This window comes from Pinus tabuliformis, chromosome 3_1 (assembly GCF_031772625.1).
Source record: "Pinus tabuliformis cultivar Carrire ecotype Pingquan chromosome 3_1, CPIR1, whole genome shotgun sequence".
NCBI lineage: Eukaryota > Viridiplantae > Streptophyta > Pinopsida > Pinales > Pinaceae > Pinus > Pinus tabuliformis.
The window spans coordinates 95,502,045-95,521,995 of NC_142301.1; the positions used below are offsets into that span (position 1 = coordinate 95,502,045).

At 38.8% G+C, this 19,951-nt stretch overlaps 1 pseudogene; it reads right to left on the minus strand.

The window, feature by feature from the left end:
• Nucleotides 1–884: 884 nt before the first annotated feature.
• Nucleotides 885–1,574, minus strand: LOC149185950 (germin-like protein subfamily 1 member 1 pseudogene; annotated as a pseudogene).
• Between the last annotated feature and the right edge of the window lie 18,377 nt (nucleotides 1,575–19,951).

Here is a 19,951-nt window from a genome sequence, read left to right on the forward strand (position 1 = left end):
AATTTTAATATAAATAAAAGAAATTATGTATTGAATTGAGACTTCTGTGATCCATATCAAATTTTTGAAGAATTTTTCGGTGAAAATCACATTGAGTTAGATAAGTAATTTTGGACATTCAATTTTTTAGTTGAATGAATATCTCAACTACACATTAATGAGAAACTAACTAATTAAAGAAAATATCTCAACTAACTAAATCTCAACCAATTTCTAAACCCTAAAAATAGGCTCTAGTAAAACATATCATACATAAATAGTTTACATCTCGCATGCACCAATTTTCTAGTAATGGTCATATCCTGTATATCAAAATGAGAAAGTGAGGAGAAGAATTTCCTAATTGTTCCCTGTAACAGGGTGTCGACTCTACTTTTATAGTGTCGTTTCATTGAACATATCGTCTCGAACCCCTATTCAATTTCATATTTTTCACATTCGGATTTCCACAGTTAAATTTGCAATTGAACTTAAGAAAATCTCCTGAGAGCTTTTCTACTTTCTAATACTCCAAAAGAATACTATTGATCAATGTCATAGTATTAACGACATATATTAAATATCTATGCTACCGTATAATATAATAAATTTTGATTAAATTTTAATCCAAACGGAGGTGAAATTACAATATCAAAAACGTGTGGATTCCAGAATCCAGTCAATCTCAATCATAAGGGATTGAGGTGGAAGCAAATTGTAGAAGTAAAATGTTCCCAACAATCCCCAATCACGAAGACAGTTTCCTGCAAGACACTGCAAAATGGCATATTTCCTGATTCAACTCCATTTGGTAGAAAAAATAACAAAATTCAGATGCATGATTCAAGCACCTTATTATTCCACACGTACACACACAGCCAGTGCAATTATTAAGACTGACTGGCTCAGGTGCCTCCCAGGCTCTTTCTGATTTGCTCCACCTCCTGTAAAGTAATGGAGAATGACTTGGCCAGGACTTCTTGGGGAATGCCCGGACTGGAAGCAAAAGAAGCCAAGGGTACAGTCAAAACACCCGGATTTTGACTGTTGAATCCGACCAAAATAAATGCATTCTTGCTTCCAACATTTTTGGCGTAGTGCAGGGTTCCCTTGGGGACCACGAACACATCGCCAGCTTCAAGCGTTTGAGAGAAGTGTCTGTTTGCACTAGTAGCGACGAAGCCAAATAAGACAGTCCCTTCCACTATGTACACAATTTCGGTGGCTCTAGGATGAATATGAGGAGGAAATAGCCCTCCAATACCCATATCTGCGCGCAGCATGATCAATCCGAGCGTGTTGAGGCCCGGCATGTTGAGTGAACTAGCAGCAATGGTGCTCACTCCGAAGGAGTTTGCTGATATGTTCCCTGGATTGCGCAGGTCTGATGTCGTGAAATCTTTAGCAGAAGCTTCATTGGGATTGAGGCAGGGCCGTCCGTTTATAAAAAGAGAATCCTTGTTGTCTGCCACGCAGAAGTCCTGCAACGCTTCTGGATCTCCTTTGATTCTCTCCGTCGTCATCAAAAGAAGTAAGGCGAAGAAGACGCTCACAGTGGGTTTGCCGCAGGACATGATCGATGCAGGGAAAGCCATGGTAATTTGCAGATAAATCTATTCCAACTCGTACATCTACTGCATGCACAGAGTAATGTATCGATATGTAGTAGTGAAATTTTATATGAATCGCTGGCATGTAATTAATGTTCACGTAAGGTTCGGCTGTTCGGCAGTCCACGTTGTCATGGCTGACCTATTTTACTGATTTCGACGTTATTTAAGGATTGAGGTAAACCTAAAAGCCGGGTATTTATCTGCTATATCTCCATGAAAAGCTTAATGACAACCAACATGTCTGAAAAAGCAAGTAAACTTGGAACAATTAACAACCATTCTACTATATATCGATCATAATTAAGATACTTCATAATGATAGTGATTCATGGTTATCTTATTGGGTAGAGGCCCATTATAGGAGATGAGTAGGCCTTATTCGTTATATATTAGAAGTTAGGTATAGAAATTTTTTAACTTTAAAAGAAAATTTATAATTTTTTTATTAATAAAATTAAAAAAAAAAATTAGATAAAAGAAAGTCATTATATATATATATATAAAACATTAAGATTAGCATAGATTTATTTTAAATATGGATCTAATATGAATTGAGAGGGATTCAACTTTTTTTCTGCAAAAATTTTTATGAGCAAACATTGTTTAAATGTTTTGTATAGTTATTTAATTTTTAGTGTTTCTAGATTTTTAGATTTTTTATTTTGATTGATATGAGCAAAATTTCAATTTTGACGCCACATCATAGTGGACTGTAAAATGAGCCTCTAGGCTCAATAATGATTACTTAACTAAATTTAAATTTAATGAATAAACACAAAATTTTATTATTTACAATAAATAAGATTTTTAACTATGAATATTTACTATTTTATCATGGATGTTATTAATTTCTAAATAGATTTTTTTAATATCTTGGCTTATCAATACCACATTAAAAAATGTTATATAAGATTTTATTTTAATTTATTTTATAAAACAGAAAATCAGTTCGGAAGAGATGGTCGCGACGCTGGAGGCTTTGCATCGCTAGGGTTTGGGCTCGTCTCTGTAACGACGCTTACAGGTTCATCTCTAGCTCCTCATTTCAATTGCCTTCCACCCACTAACAGCAATCGACTGTCAGTCTCAGTTTTGCAATGACCCACCCCCAGGGGGGGGCTTCAATGCCTTCCCCCACCTCAGAAAGGAATTCTCCGACAGTGAATATGACCAGGCCTATGGATCACGAACAGGACGACCCGGTCAAATGGGTCCCCATGGGGCAGGAAACGACAAAAGAAACCACAGTGCAGTCTAACAAAAATACTGAAGAACAAGAGGGAAATTCCAAGCAACATGAATCGCCAAAGGTAACCTCAGTGACATGCAAACCCATAGCAACTGAACGGCCAAAAATCGATCTTCCCAGCCATAGAATCAATGGTCAGATCCAACACATGAAGGACCATGCGCTCATTGGAAAGTTTATTGGATTTTGGCCAACTGAAAAAGCACTGCAAGGATGGATATTTGCCAAATGGAAACCCAAAGGACATGTTTCCTTGCAGCTAGGACCAAAAGGGTTCTTCACGGCGATTTTTTCTGCATCGAAGACCGAAACAGGATCATGGATGAAGGTCCCTATTTCTTTAACTTTGCTGGTCTATACTTAAGGGCGTGGAGGGAAAGATTCAACCCTGACTAGGAGGATCTCAGTTGGGCGCCAGTATGGATCAGGATGTATTCGCTCCCAGCCAAATACTGGGATGAAGAATCACTCAAAGACATCGGGCAGGGGCTGGGAGAGTTCATCAAAATAGCTGAAGAAACAAAGTTGCACAGATACACCTCCTACGCCCGCATTTGCGTCCTTATGCGCCTGGAAAAATCCCTTCCGGATTCGGTAAGCCTCTTCCATGATGACTATGAATGGATTCAACCCTTAGATTTTGAACATGTTCCCTTTCGTTGTCGTAAATGTCATGCCCTTGGGCATCTATTCAGGGACTGCCCTCTTAATACTAAACCTCAAGCCTCTAAACCCTCAGGCAAGATGGACCATGAGGGCTTTACAAAAGTTGCAAGCTGTAAAAGATCGCACAAAAAACCCACCTCTGGGAAAAATCCCCAGTAGGAAGCTGCCTCCTCCCCCTCCACGAGTAACAGCTTCAAGGTTCTTGCCAAAGCTACGGAAGACCCACCCCAAAAATCCTTGCCAACCCCACAGCTGATCATCCCCACCCCTCTGGCCCCTCTCTCTGCCTCCTCTCCCTCACCCCTACCTCAAAATGTCCTCATAGGAACTCCTAAGGTCTCTCTCACGAATTTTGATGGGAAACTTAATGAAATGGATGTTGATGCTCTCCCCAACCAATCTCTACACTTAGCTCTCACCTCAATGGAAAGCAGTCATTCGCAACTGATGGAGGTAGAGCCGGAAAGCATAGATCTAGGTGGATTAGACATTTTTGAACTGGAGCAAGTATTCAGAAAGAAGGAATATGACAAGATTCAAGCGCATCAGCTCAACACCTTGGAAGTTATCATATCCAGGGCCTATCAGCAACAAAAACTGGGAATTCAGCCAGGCAGTCATTGGGATGGCAGCTTCCTTCCCAAAGACTCCAAAAAGTGATGAAGAAAGATAGATCTCCAGAGAACCATTGCCATAGGGAAAATCTTGGTTGATTGAGGCAGATATGTGAAGTTGACCAAGTATTACAAGCCCACGGCTAATAGTGAATCATGAAGCTAACCTCATGGAATCTAAAAGGGCTCAATAGCCCCGGGAAACTCAGAATGATAAAAAAAATGATAAAGCAAGAGCAACCTCAGATTTTCTTTCTACAGGAAACAAAATGTAACAGTAACACTTTGGGAATCATCCTCTCAAAAGCATGGCTCGGTTGTCAATAGGTTGTAGTAGATGCTTCGAGCGCATCCGGAGGCTTGGCAATTGCCTGGAATACGCAAGCTATAACTCTTTCAGACTTCCATTCCTCTCATCACATTATACAGGCCACGTTTCATATAGTAGGTACCAACATCCATGGGCATCTCACTAATATTTACTTTCCACAGGAAGCAACCAACAAAATCGCTCTTCTAGACACCATAGAAGCACTCAGCCTCAACAGGGTTCATCCTGTATGGATCATTGGAGGATACTTCAATATGATTACCAAATTAGAGGAAAAGAGGGGAGGTTGAGCCAAGCTAGAACAGGAAAATGACCACCTCAAAGACTTTATTCAAAACAACTTGCTAATAGATATGCAATCGTCTAATGGAATCCACACTTGGAGCAATTGCAGGGCTAGGAGGCAACAAATTGCTTCAAAACTCGATAGATTCCTCATCACGGAAAACGCAGTGCACCTCGACGGCGACCTCTCTGCATCTATTCTCCCTTATTCAGGCTCATACCATTGGCAAATTTCTCTCCAGTGGCAACAGCCAGGCAACTCAACTAGACGTCCTTTCCGATTTGAGGCTTTTTGGCTCTCCCATCCTACCTTCAACGATCTCATCAGCACCTCCTGGAACAACTTCCATGCGCTTGAAGGATCTAAAATGTTCCAGTTCCAACAGAAACTCAAATTCTTAAAAGCCCAAATCAAACATTGGAATCAAGAGACTTTTGGCAACATTTTTAAGGCTCAACAAGATCTACACAAAGAAATGAGAGATGTCCAACAACAGATAATCAAGAAGGGACACAAGGATGGCACATTGGAACTGGAACAGCACCTTCACAATCAACTGGAGGAGAGGAAAAAGCAAGAAGAAATTCTTTGGAAGCAGAAATCTAAGATCCGATGGCTGAAAGATGACGAAAGGAACACTAAATTCTTCCATAGAACTACAATTCAAAGAAGAATGCACAATACCATCTCTTTCATACAAAAGAAAGGAGGAGAAAGAGTGGAAAACCATGATGAAATCGAACATGAATTCATCAGTCACTTCCAGGAGGTCCTTCAGGAACCCCAAATTGACAGATGGCCTGCTATTGAAAAGATTACTCGAAATGTGCCTAAAATCATCATAGAAGAACACAACCGGCTTCTTCTGCGACCTGTAATGCCTCAGGAGGTGGATCTAACCATGAAACAACTCAAGGAGGGCAAAGCCCCTAGTCCAGATGGCTTAACCACCACTTTCTTCCACTCCTTCTGGGATCTCATAAAGGAGGAAGTGTGGCAAGTGGTGGAGGAATCACGCACTCTTCATTGGATGTTACCCTCTCTCAATTCAACTTTTATCACCCTCATTCCCAAAGAAGAGAGCACCATCACTCCGGACAAATTTCACCCAATTTTTCTTTGCAATGTCATATACAAGGTTATATCTAAAGTCATTGCCAACAGACTGAAGTCGCTTTTGCCTTTGCTCATATCGCCCGAACAATCCGGATACGTTGAAGGATGACAGATCCTGGACGGCATTATCCTCTCTCATGAGATCATACGCTCCCTCAAGGACACAAACAGGTAGGTATGATTCTCAAGATTGACCTCTCCAAAGCTTTTGGCAAGTTAAGTTGGACTTATATTCAAAAAATGCTAAATGCCTTTGGTTTTTCTCCAATGTGGGTTCGTTGGATTCATAGCTTAATTTCTTCCACCTTCTTCTCCATCCTCATAAATGGAATTCCATCTCGACCTTTCAGTCCTTCTAGAGGCATTAGGCAAGGATATCCCCTCTCCCCATTCCTTTTTGTTCTAATGGCGGAAGGTTTGGGTCACCACATCAAGAAAGCCCTCCTCTCCCAGCATCTCAAAGGATTATCCATTCACAATTCCCCAGCCATCACTCATCAGCAATTTGTTGATGACAATATGCTATTCGGATATCCCTCTGTTCAGGAAGCCTCCATTTTTAAATCCATCTTGAATGACTTTTCTGAGTCATCAGGAACAAGCATAAATAAGGCAAAATCGCAGATTTTCTTTTTTCATACCCCTCCTCTGACCCAACATGCCATTGCTCGCATTCTAGGCTTTCCCATAGCCTCCCTGCCCTCCAAATACCTGGGTTCACCCGTCATAGACTCTACAATCAAGCACGCCTCCTAGTGAATGCTCCTGGAGAAGCTGGAATCACGTCTCTCTTTATGGACGCACAGAACACTGAACATAGCTAGCAGATTAGTGTTAATCAAAGTTGTGCTCCAGGCAATGCCTCTTTATCTCTTCTCAATCCTGGCAGCGCCTAAATGGGTCCTTAAAAAAATCAGAATTCTTCAACGGGATTTTCTCTGGGCTGCATCAAGCACAAATTGTAAATGGGCCCTAGTCAAATGGACTACAACATGCAAGCCAAAAGAAAAAGGAGGCATAGGTCTGCGGGATCCCAAACACAGTAATGAAATCATGGGTGCAAAAATATGGTGGCAGTGGCTCTCGGCGCCCAACAAACCTTGGGCAGCAATCTGGACGACCAAATATGCCAATCACAGACTAGCGGAGGAGCTCATTTGATTTACTCCTATGGAAAAAGGATTGCTAATTTGGAATGCGGCTAGACAACACTTCCTGTTGATCCAACAACACAGTTTTTGGGAAATCAGAAACAGCAGCTCTGCCCGATTCTGGATGGATGCCTGGAATCAGCTCCCTAAGCTCAAGAACATCCCCAGCCCACCGCTGAGTCAAGAATGGGAAGAATAGCAAAAGGAAACCGTTTAGCAACAGTGGATTCCGGAGACAGAACAAGGATACAGACAATGGAACCAGGTCAATAGGCTGATCAACAATGCTGATAACCAGACTAAGGAAGTCTTGGAGAGTGAGCTTCAAAAAAGGCGAATCAGACACTCCGAGGTCAGTGACATCTTAAGATGGGGATACACCCCTAAAGGCTCCTTCACTACCAAAGAGGCTTATAATATCATGTGCAAAGAGTTGACGCCTTTGGATCCTATCTAGGGAAGAATATGGGCTACGAGTAGTTGGCCCAAATTCTCCTTATTTCTTTGGCTAGCTGGGCACCAAAAAATCCTTACCTGGGACAATTTAAGAAAGAGAAACTTTCATGGGCCTTCCATATGTCCTAATTGTCATTCTCAGGAGGAATCGCTCCAACATCTCGTGGACTCTTGTTCTCTAGCCGACCAACTGTGGGAAAAGGCCAGCTTCCGTTGCCAAAGAAAATGTCGAGTATCCGAGGATATAATCAACTCCATTTTCCTTTGGCACCAGAGCCCTTACAAAAGTGCAGTTCTCAACCAATTATGGAGCATAATACCTGCCCTGCTCTTATGGACAATATGGAAAGAGAGGAACAAGCATATCTTCAAAGACCAAAGCACGCCAACAGAAATCATTTGGGGCAATTTCTGTTTCAATCTAAAAGAAACCTTGGCACTGAAGTCTTGGCTACTGGATGACTTTCTCACACTGGCAAATGAGATAGCTATTTGGGAGAACTGGAACATTCAACTCCCTCAACCCCTCCCCATAGGCAGACCTCCAGTAAGCATAAACTGCAGTAAGCACACTTGGTCCCCCCCTCCAAGGCATAGTTTCAAGCTCAACTTTGACAGAGCTTCCAAGGGAAATCCAGGCAAAGTTGGCTTTGGCAGCATTTTTAGAGATCATAAAGGCTCGCCTCTCCTAATCTACTTTGGAAAAATTGGTTGGGATACGAATAACTCAGGTGAGTTGGAGGGTCTCTGGCAAGGAATTCTCCTTTCCCAGCAATATGGTTTCCATCCTCTGGAGATCGAAGGTGACTCCCTAATCCTTATCAACTTGGCCAACCAATTGCTCAATGGAGCTCATGCGCACAAAATCACCAACAGCTGGAGACTTGAAGCCAAACTAGATGACATTGAAAAATGGCTCAGCCCCAACCAAGCAATCATATTCAATCATGTCAAACGGGAAGGCAACAAGGTAGCTGATCTTTTGGCCAACCTGGGAGTGGAAACTGGACATTCTCTTCTCACTGGCGCTCTAGACATAATACAAAATCATGATCAAGAACAGGAATGCAAAACTCTGGTGCAAAAGGAGGCAGCTCCCCCAGATGTGGGTGTCCTAATAGAGGTTTAATGTGATGGGACAGAGGTGGGGTGAGAAGTACCGCCACTTGCCCGCCCTATATAGCAACGTTAATATCCAGTTGACGGATGATCATCGGCATGTGGGCATCGCTGCGTTTAAGGGATTTACTGCAGGCAATTTGGGAATGTCTTTCACCTCCGCACGCTCTGGTATGCTCTATATCTCACCTCTCTTGAATGCCATAGTAATGGCAGGAGCAATTCGAGGCAGGGAAGAGGGTAATAAATCTAGCCTCCGCCATGGGATCGTTCTGGAGCCTCTTATGCTATGTTGTTCGGGTTATGGCCTGGTTAATGTTGGCTCAAGCGGCCTGATAGGTGCGACAAAGCTAGGTTCATGCTCTGGTAGACCTGCGGAGCTGCCTCAGTTAGTTCCCTGGATTCTCTCTAAGGCCTTAGACTCCCATCTGGTTGTTCACTTGATCGGCCTGTGTTATGTTTCTGTGATTGCTCGGTCTTGTTCCCACTATGTCGCTGCTACTTTCATTATGCCCCGTCTTCGCCATCGGATGAGACGCTGCAGAGGCACCTCTCGGCGGGCATCCTCTAGCCCGTCCTCCACTTCTCCCTCTAGTGACTTCATTTCTGTCCATTATCCTCACACTTGCAGTGGGAGAGGGCACTTGTTTCAACCCAGCCATCACCTTGAGCCCAGTCCTCTAGACTCCTCGTCCTCTCCCTCTTTCGGCTCTGTGACTTTTACTTTCAATTGCACCCTGAATTTCCCCAGGATTACTTCTCATGTTTCAGTGCTCTTTCTTGAGGAAGCCCAGGAGGTGGGAGAGTCCAGCTCTCATCAGGAAGGCCCTGGCTCAGTCTCTATGCTGAATCCATGCTCTCCGCGAGCTCCGGAGGTTCCTGCGAGCAATGCTATTGACATGGTGATGGAGCTGGCGGCCCCGGGTCCATCTGTGGAGGATGCTGCTTGTGATCAGGATCCGTCTATGGAGGACGCTACTCGTGCTTAGGATCCGTCTGATGTTGGCTGGTGCAGAATCGTGGAGGAGCCTCCTGATGCTTAGCTCATTCTCAACAGCTCTGTCTCAGGTTATGCAGCCCATTATAGAGGGATTTTTGTTGTTACTGCTATTCATTTTTGTTTATGCTGATAAGCCAGGGTTCAAAATGCAAGTTTTTAGGAATGTCTGTAAACTCAGTAAGGTCAAGAAGGTTAACACTGGTTCCCCTGCGTGGGATTACATAAAAGGGTCTTGTCCAAATTCTCAGTGTTGGATAATTTTCTGTTTCAATCTGCCTCTCCTTCTGGGCAGTTGCCTTAGACTTCGGTCATGATGTAATTGTACACCTTAATGTGAATAGAGTAGTTTTATTTAGAAAAATAATAATTATTTTATAAAACAATTAGATTAAAACTTAATACTTATAATAAACATATCACAAGATTCATAACCATGGATATTCACCCCCATTTTACCGTGGATATTATTAACTTGTAAATATGTCTTGTTACAGTACCATGGGCCAATACCGTGTCTTATTAATACCACTTTCCAAAAACAATAACTCATTTCAAAATCAAAATATTTTATAAATATTTTATTTTAATTTTATTTTATAACATTTTTTAAATTAAATATGAAAGAAAAAATCTACTTTGCTCAATTAAAAAACAATAAAAGCTTAAAATTAATTTCCTTGGTAAACATTTTGATCATGTCAAAATAAAATTAAATTAAAAATTAAAATAAATAAATTAAGGCTTAGTCTAACTTATAGAGGAAATAGTTTTCTTCACAGAATCAGTGGAACAATTTCAAGAAAGAATTTGATTTTTGTTGTTTAAATTACCTTTTGAATGAATAAATGGATTCGATACTTTGAGAAACAGATAGGACACTCAAATTCTACATTAAAAAACTTAAATTCAAGGTTTTAAATATCTATGTTGGATGTTAGTTAAAATTAACTAGAAAATATATCAAGAAAAAGACCATTTCGTCTATAAGTTAGACAAGGCAAAAGAATAATAATGATAATAATCAATAAAACATTTTGACTTGGTCAAACTACATAAAAATAAAACTAAAAATAATATAAAATTAAGAATTATAATTAATAATAAAACCAGTCTAGATCCATCTTAACACTAGATCTATCAAGCTCCCATAGGGAATGAATGATTGTCTATGGGACTGTGAACCTCCTTGTTTTTCATCTTTTCTAATTCAATCCTTTTCTTACTCAAATTTATGATGAGTTGACCCAACCTTCTAAGAGTCCCCTTAATGAAAAGACAATGCCAAGGAATTGATGCTAACATACTACCATAACTATCCCTGATGTCTCTAAAAGTATCACATTCGAATATGAAATGTTTTTCAGATTCCATTGCCCGAGAAGTGAAAAAAGTACACACATGTTAATCCCATGCTTAGCTTCTTTAGGTCTCTTCCACCATCCATTTTTACACCGAAATTGATGTGAGTTAGTTCTTAATCGAGCAATAAGAATCTTTGCTCTCCACGAAATGCTACCTCCAATGTACTCTTTTTGTTGAAGATCAAAAGTGGGGTTAAGTTCCTGAACATAATACTTCTTTTTTCTACCCAATTCTTTTCCCCATATACGGAACTTCTCCATAAAAAAATTCTTTAACTCCTTGCTATTTGTGAGACATGCAATGGGGTAATATTCCATTTTTGTGTCAGTTTGATTTTTTCTCTCATCCATGATTTTTTTCCTTTCACTCATGCCTTCATTGAAGATAACTTTCGACCATCTACCTATTCCCATTTTCTCAATTCTTTTTAGATACTTTATAAGACACACCATAGAAATTGCTTCAATGGGATTTTCTCATGTTTCACTCAACATTATCTCATAAGGAACTAAACTTTTTATTTTGAACTTGAAGTGTTTTTGGATTTTCTCAATTTGTTTCCATTTTGAAACAATGATGTTGTTAGCCAATAGTTCACACCCATATAATATCCATGGAAAAAACAGGAGTCCAAAAATCACTTTAATCATTTTCCAATCCCATAAATATGCCTCTCTACATATGTTTTGTAGTGCATATAAATTTTTCCATGCTCCTAAAATTCACTTATTTTTGTAGTCCTCCCAATTAAGCTTGTTGTTGAAATCGTGCATATAATTCTTTCCACCCTCCTAAAATTCACTTCTTTTTGCAGTCCTCCCAATTAAGCTTGTTGTTGAAATCGACCCTGAGGTACTTGTATTCATTTACTTCTTCAAGAATATTTCCTTCAAACAACAACATATGTTGGCTTTGCTTCCTTTTATTAGAGAAAATCATTGTTTTGGTCTTATTGGTATTGACTTGCATCCCCATTGTTTTACAAAAATGGTCAAGAGCATATAGGTGCATCTTCAGTCCATGGGTCGATTTAGGAATCAACACAAGGTCATCAGCATACAAAAGAAGCTTTATCACAAAATCCCCTGACCGATCACCATCCCCACCTTGCAGATTTAAGCACTCTTCCAATTTATTAATATATAAACCGAAAAGGATATGGGAGAAAGTGTAGCCTTGTTGGAATTATATGTCACTTATAAAACTTTCTGAAATGCCTGTTGAAGTTATAAATTTTACTTTCACCTCTTCATAAGGCCTATGGACAACAACTCTATATTGCAAAGGAATTTCAAGTTCTTCCATTCTAAGCCACAACTTATCTTTAGGGATTGTGTCAAATTTCATTTTGAAGTTAACAAAGTAGAAAAATACTTCTTCTTTGTCCTCCCAAACCTTCTCAATGATGCTTCCCAGCATGATACCATGATCTATTGTAGAATTCTTTGACCTAAATCCTGTTTTCATTTTTTCCCTATTTTCTTTTATTTCTGCCCACTTACTGTTTTTTTTTTTACCATGCCACTAAAAAGCTTTGAAAACAAAGGATTGATAATAATGGTTCTATAGTTGGAAGGATTATAAATGTTTCCACTTTTAAAAAGGGGTATTGCCAAACCAATTGTCCAATCTCTTGGGAATCCTTGCCAAATGACGTTGTTGAGTATTTCCATGATGTGCAGTGCCAAAATGTTCATTCCCCACTTTAGATATTTTTTTTGAAGTTCAACCAAGTCCTTTGCCTTCCGTATTTTCAACTTTTTAATTCCTATCTCCACCTCCTATAATGTGAAAAGCTTTGTAGTTGTGTTGATCCTGGGAGGAGGCTCAACATCTAATTCGTTTTAATAGAGTTGTCTTGCATAGTCAAACCATTGATTGGTTGTAATATTATTTTCAATTTTCTTATTCCTTGGTTGATGTTCCTACCAAAAACGCTTTGGGTTATTCTTTCCTAGATATATTAACTCTTCTCGCCTTGTTTGCATGAACTCGTATTTTTTCCTTTTTTAAATCCAATTATATAACTTTACATTCATCTTCTCCTCACTTCCCTTTTTTAGGGTTCTCCTTGCATTTTTCATTCCTCATCGAACCAAACATTCACAAGAATAAAATTTGATTTTGATTTCCTATTATTTGCTCTTTTTCACTTCTCAAGTGCACCCTGAATAATATTTGTTAACTCATGACTGTTGAGGCTTTGGGGACAAGTTTTCTCCTAAATTGATCTCTCCAACATTGTTCTGAAGATAGTGCATTTTTCTTGTGTTAGAAGAATTTTCCCCCTTGATGTTGATTGTCAAGAACATTGGGTTTTCCTCTTATGTTGTCTTTATTCTGACCAAGTAGCTTTATATAAATTGGGTTATGATATGATTTTAAGTCCCAAATATTCTCTACAATCTTAGCTTCATCTATCCTTTCTATTAGGTTTTGCAAGTGAATTTCCTAGACTTTTTCCATCTATCTAGACCATTGAAGATAATGAATTGAAAGTACCACACAATGTAACCAACTCCTCTCCAAAATGATTACTAAATTTGTCGTCTTTTGAACATCTCAACCATTGAGGATTCTCCTCTTCAATGAGCCAAGTAAGATTATGATCCTCTCTGGAACAAAGAATATTAGCTTGTTGATTTGTTGTTCTAACATTGAAATCTCCCACTAAAAGAACTTCTCCCTATTGAGAATATGCAACAATATCTTTCTTTAAAGATGCATACATATCTTTGTTGTCCAACCCCTTATTTTTGTAAGTTTGTGATACTTGAGGGGAAAAGTAGCATGTTGCAACTCTTATGTGGTTTTCATTATCTGTTATTTTGAACCATAAATATTGTTTATTTGTATCTTCCTTCACTAACTGAATGTCAACCTCCTTTTTCTTTCACTAAAACTAGTATACCTCTATAGCCTTTGCCATTTTTTGTTACCTCATTCCAAACTGCTAACTTTAAATAAAAATCAAACTTAGGATTTTTGCAACCATCATGCTCTTGAGTTTTTGTGAGACAAATTATCTCTCTACCTTCTGCAATACGCCCTATCCTAAGTCCCCTCCTTCAAGGGTAACCTATATAGTTCCAACAAACTAGACTTAGGTAGACTTGGGTAGGACTTCATTTCTACACAGTTTGACACACAAGACTCAAATTTGAGTCTTCACCCCTTTTCATCCATGTTGATCTTGTTGTTTTCCTCCCTATTATAGAATTTCCTTTTTCCTTTACTTCCATATTGCTGATTTGTTTTCCATGAGTCCCAAACACTATAGTAAATTAGTTAGCATTGTGCAACCATGCTCTTTTCCCTTTGTTTCATGCTCCTCTGACATTATCCACTTCTTCTCCTCTCTCTTCTTGGTGTTTTCTAGTTAAATATTCATAAAGGAAGAAGTGTGAGATCTTCAAGACTTTATATTTTCTTAAGAGATGGTGTTTTCTTGCACACTTTTCATGATGATTTTATTGGTTGAGGCCTCTCTTCACATATCTTTCCCACCCTCCTCGCTTGGCAAATTTTCCCTCTCCACTATAATTTCTCTTTCAAAAAGTCCCTTGTCAAATTGAAAGTTCTTTCATTCTTTCCATAGTCTCTTATTCCATTGAGAATAGAGGTTTTTTCCCTATCTTTTCTCTCTTTGTGTTTTCTTTCCCATGCTCTACGAGTACTTACACCTTCTTTTTCCTCTATCATGTAACCATTAATGTCCTCAACTCTAGTTTTGATTTCTTTTGGAATATGTCCCCTTGTTATATTTCTCCTTCATTTCAAAAAGGACTACTTGCTGAGCTATTTGTGTATCTACCTGAGTTGTTTTAGAAATTATCACATCCTTGTTTACTGCCATTGATTCATTCCTGGTTTTACATGTTTCCGTCATGTTTTCGTATTCTCGTTTTCCTACCTCAAAAACGTCTTGTAATATTGTTACCTCATTTTTTAAAATTATATTACCTTATATTAAACATTGATTTGCAAGTGTGATCTTTAAAAGTTTGTGGTCCCTTTCCTATTCTTTGGCTTCCAAAATTTCTAGCCTTGCCCTGACTTTCATGAGTTCTTAGACATAGAGATATGATGACCAAGTAAGAGGCGTAGATGTGGGACAATAAATGGTTTACTCTTATTTATTTTTGCTTCTCTTATTTGTTTCCTTTCTTTGGGACTGTTTTCATCTTCTTTGTTACCATTTAAAGTGGGCAAGCTTATTTCTCAATAATAAATGGGCCTTCGAGCCTCATTTTAACACATTTCAAAGGAATGTAACTAACAGATATCTTCTCATAAATAATATACCATCGCTCGAGCTAATTTATTTCCATTCCGTTTGTAAGCATATTTTACAATTTGATATTAGTGAAATGAAGTGTTATTTCTGCTGCATCTTTGTATTTATGGTTATATCTGTGATTTTTTGCGTTCCTGTTTAAATTTAGATTAGTGGTATCAGAGCGGTCTTCTCCTTCTCTGTTTTTGTTTGTATGTCCTCAATGAGGTTGGGATATAAGTAGTTAGAGCTCCAATTGGTCGAACATTTGCAAGACCAGCCTTGCAAATCCCGACGACCTCCCATGGCAGAAGAGAAGAAAGATGAGGGAGCGAGATATCCTTTCAAAATGTTCCTCGAAGAAGCCCTTGAGTGACATATGAACACGATGATGGACACATTTTCCCAGATCCTTCAACGGAAACCGAAAGGCGATGCATCTTCTTCCAGCAAATACTTTGGAAGCATCATCCCCTTTAAGGTACAAGTTAACTTTGACATCCCCATATTTGAAACTAGGATAAAGGTAGATGCCATAGATAAATGGTTAAATATGTTAGAACGATATTTTATGTCAATTATTGTTTCAGTCAGGAAAAGATTAAATTTTCACTTCTCAAAGTCGCCCCACATGTCAAGGACTGGTGGGAAACCTAGTGTGAGAAGAAGGACAAAAGCACACCCTCACTATTTTCAACTTCACCCACTTGGAATTCGTTGAGGGACACCATCAAGGAGTAGTACTACCCTGTCATGAGCTATGAGTATAAATACATAAAATGGACCATGTTGCAGTAGGTAAGGGACCAAGACATATTGAAATTTTCCAATGTTTTTCATACCCTTCACACTAAGTTGGGTATCAAGGATTTTGAGTGACATCTAGTACTCAAGTACCGTGGTTTTATACACAGATACATCCAGGACAAGATAGAGTTCTTGTATATCTCTTCACTCGGTGTGGCATACCGATATGCTTTCAAGATTGAGTAGAAGTTTGAACAAAGGAAAAGGAAAAGGTGAGACTTTGGATCTATGAATCCGAAGTAAGGAAAAGGTGCCCCCAAACTGCAGAGCAAAGGAAAAAGCCATGGCATGGTGACCTAGGACAACCCATTGAAGCTGCAAGCAAACAACAATGACCCGAAGAAAAATAAGGACACGAAAAATGGTGTGATTTACATAAGATCTCCACTCACAACACAAATGAGTGTTGGGCCAAGCAATCACTGGTGGCTAAGATGAAGGCTTCTAAGTGAGATGAATGTTCTGACTTTGACTCAAAACCCTACAATGGGAATGACAAAGGGAACCATATCATTTACATAGGGCCCAGGGCCACCATGGCCACCATCAAGATCTAGAAGAATGAGCCTAAAGATCCAAAGGAGGGGGAACGCCTCTTCCACTTGCAAATGTGGGTGAAGGGTTCTCCGATGTAGTTTGTTTGTGATATTCTATAACTCTTTAAAACAACGGAAGCACAACCATTAATTATCAACCAGGGTAGGTATTTCATTTCAAAGGAGTCTGCACTGTTTGTGTTGATACATAAATAACTAGGAAATACAAGAAATGTCATTGAACACACTTGAAAATTTTAAAGCATTCTTGCATAAATGAAACTCACGCTTGCAGAAATTAAATAACACACTGCAAAAATGAAACTCATTCAACAAAGAAGAAATTCACACTGCGTAAGCTTCAAAAAATAAATAGGCGTGCCATATATTATTCACTAGAGTGCAACAATAATATGACACAACATACCATAAATATGAAAAAAAAGTGTGTCTATTCCACAACATATACAACGATAATAAGAAATTCACATCAGCATATAGAAAATAAATATAATACTAATACTCTGATCCCTGCTAAAGAGGAGGGGTCTTCCTCCCCAAGAAGGTGCAGGAATGGAATGAAACTACTTAAATATTCATTACATGAATTGTAGAATCATCACCAAGTACTTGTTATATTAAAATAGCTGAAAGATACAAGAGGAAAATATCGGTACTGTTCCAGATACTTCCATCCCCTTCTCATAGGACCGAGCCTTTTTATAAAGTCTTACAGAGCCCCAAAATTAGGGAACGAATCAGTCATGAGAATCTAATCATCCTCATGTTAATATATTTAACAAAAATGAAATAAAATAGAAGTTATTAAAACGAGTTTTCAATTAAATACCTATTATGGTTATGCCATTTTTCATAGCTATAATTGCTCATATCTTTCCAATCTTCCACATAGAGTTACATCTCACAGTCTTCAACAATTATATCTAAAATATCGGTCACGATATTTAATAGTTTGTAGTGTAGCAGCAACGTCACAGTGTAACAGTAACTCGTGATGTAACCACAACCTTTAGGGTGTAACAACAATCTTCGAAGTGTAACAACATGTAAAAAAAACTATTGTTTTCCCATATCTTTTAGTAATTAGAAAAAAACGTGAAAGAAAAACATCCAAAATATCTCTTCCATAATTGCCCTGGTTAGTCATTCCAAAAAGACATTTTTTTCTTTCAATACTTAATAGAAAATGGCATAATTAACATGTCAGAGAAAAATATTTATTTTTGACTAGGGAGAGTGACACTGTGGCAAGGGATTGATGGATTCGGTGAAGGGAAATGGCCAAAAATAGGGAAAAATGTGCTTGAAATATCCTTAAATACTGCACCCAACATCTCCCCCCAATTGAAGCCATTGCATGCCCTCATGCAGATTCCTCTGAATGTCTAGGGTCATCCTTTATTACAATAATGGTGTGTTGTTGATGTAGTTTTGTGAGATAATAAATGTCAGCAGTGCCTTCACGCTCTTGCTTGTATGAGTAGCCACAAGCAGAGTAGTCCAAGAGCTTTCATCATACTTGTTTAGCTAGCAGTGAGGCTAGTAGCTCTCAATCAGAAGCCAAATCAAAGGGAATTTGAACTTAAGTCCTATCCAAAAATCTCCCATTGATTTAACAATTCGTGCATACTCCAGAACTCAAGTAACATCTATCACAAAGTTACAAAATCCAAAGGGATACCTCATCTGTAAAGTATTGCTGCTAGCTTCCAAATGTTTCAGTCTTCCCACCAATGCTCTGCTCTTCAATTGTGCAAAAATATTAAGACAAAACCTGATGATTCTTCTCTTGTACTGGGCTGATCGTTCCACCATGTTTGGAGTACTAAAATATCTTCTCAATTATTGCCTCAAGATAGCAGTCATACCAGGCTCTGATCCCATTTTTAACGTTGTTGTCTCTTTATTCCTATCAGATGATGTCTTGGAAAGATGGAAATCAACTTGGTTCCTCATAAACGATATGAAGGATTGCAACTATAATTCTCCCACATAATAAAAAAATTTACAATCATTTGTAGGCCGGCATGCTTAGCAAATATATTCTGAAAAAAAGAGTTCACACCAAAATCTTTGTTCATCAAAATAACATGAAAATAATACATTTAAAAGAGTCCTAGTAGAAATACCCTTATAGCATATATTCTCACGAATAACTTTCGATTGGAAAAGATAAAAAATTTCCCACAGGAAAACTAGATAATATGGAGATGGCACCCTACAACCCAAAAGCTTCAGGGCTAACTAAGACATTTCTCTTTTATCTTTAGTCAATTCCTTAATCTCTTGTCACAATTGCTGACTTTGTTCCTCCTCCTTCTCAGCTTCCTTTGTCTCCCATTGTATGAGTTCTTCTGTCAACAACTCCTCGGCCCATTGATCCTTAAGAGCATGAATAATTTTTTGATGCTCCTCTAAAGAAATTACTCCCTTTTTTAGGGAGAGTGGCAACTATTTCCAATTCTGCAATTCAGAAATCAATAAAAGTTTTTCTAAGTGCCAATTTGCCTCAATGTCTAATGGAATGGAAGGTGTAACATCATCTCGAAATTGGAGTTGTTTTTCCTTGAATGATGGTTCTTGTGTAATAGCAGTTTCATTGACATGTTCTTGTGGATTAACGCTCACTTTTTTTTGTGAAAAACTTCTGCCTCAACTGCTAGTTCTTGTGTAACAAAAATGTTGTCAGCAAGTTCTTGTGTTTAAGTTTCCAGGTCAAATTCGATAGGGTGCTCTGTTTTGGCTGCTGGTTCTTGTGTAATAGCAGCGTCAACAATGGGTTCTTGTGTGGTAGCTCCACATGGTTCAGTCTGAGTTTCCTTCAAGATAGTGTTTGCATCACAGATTTTATACCCTACTGTTGCCAGTCCTTTAGCACATGATGCACATATATGCCCCTGCATGGTTTCTTCTTGCAATTTATTGATAGCCTCCGCCAATGTGTTAAGACCTGGAACCCCTATTTCCCTTTCCCTATCCTCTAATTGTTGCTTCAGTTTGTTGTTTTCTGCTTCTAATTCTTTAATTTAGAGTAGCGGGGCTTGTGTTTCATTCTTACATGGCGAAGGAGCATCTTGCTGCTTGGCCTGTTCTTCTTTCTTCTGTTCCTTCGCACTTTCATGCCTGTTGAACTTCTTTTTAGATGGTGGTGAGGGTTCCGGTCGAGTGACAACCTTGACCCTTCTCTTTGGTACTATGCCAACGATAAGTCTTTCCAGTGATATTTTCCCTATTCTGACTCCATAGTACTCCCCTCACTCCTCAGCTACATTAGTTTTCCCCAGAGCGCTTGTGGAGGTTTCAGCCTGTTTCTGATGTGAATTTATTTTCTTTCTGCAAATGAGATCCTCCCAACCTCACCCTTTGTAC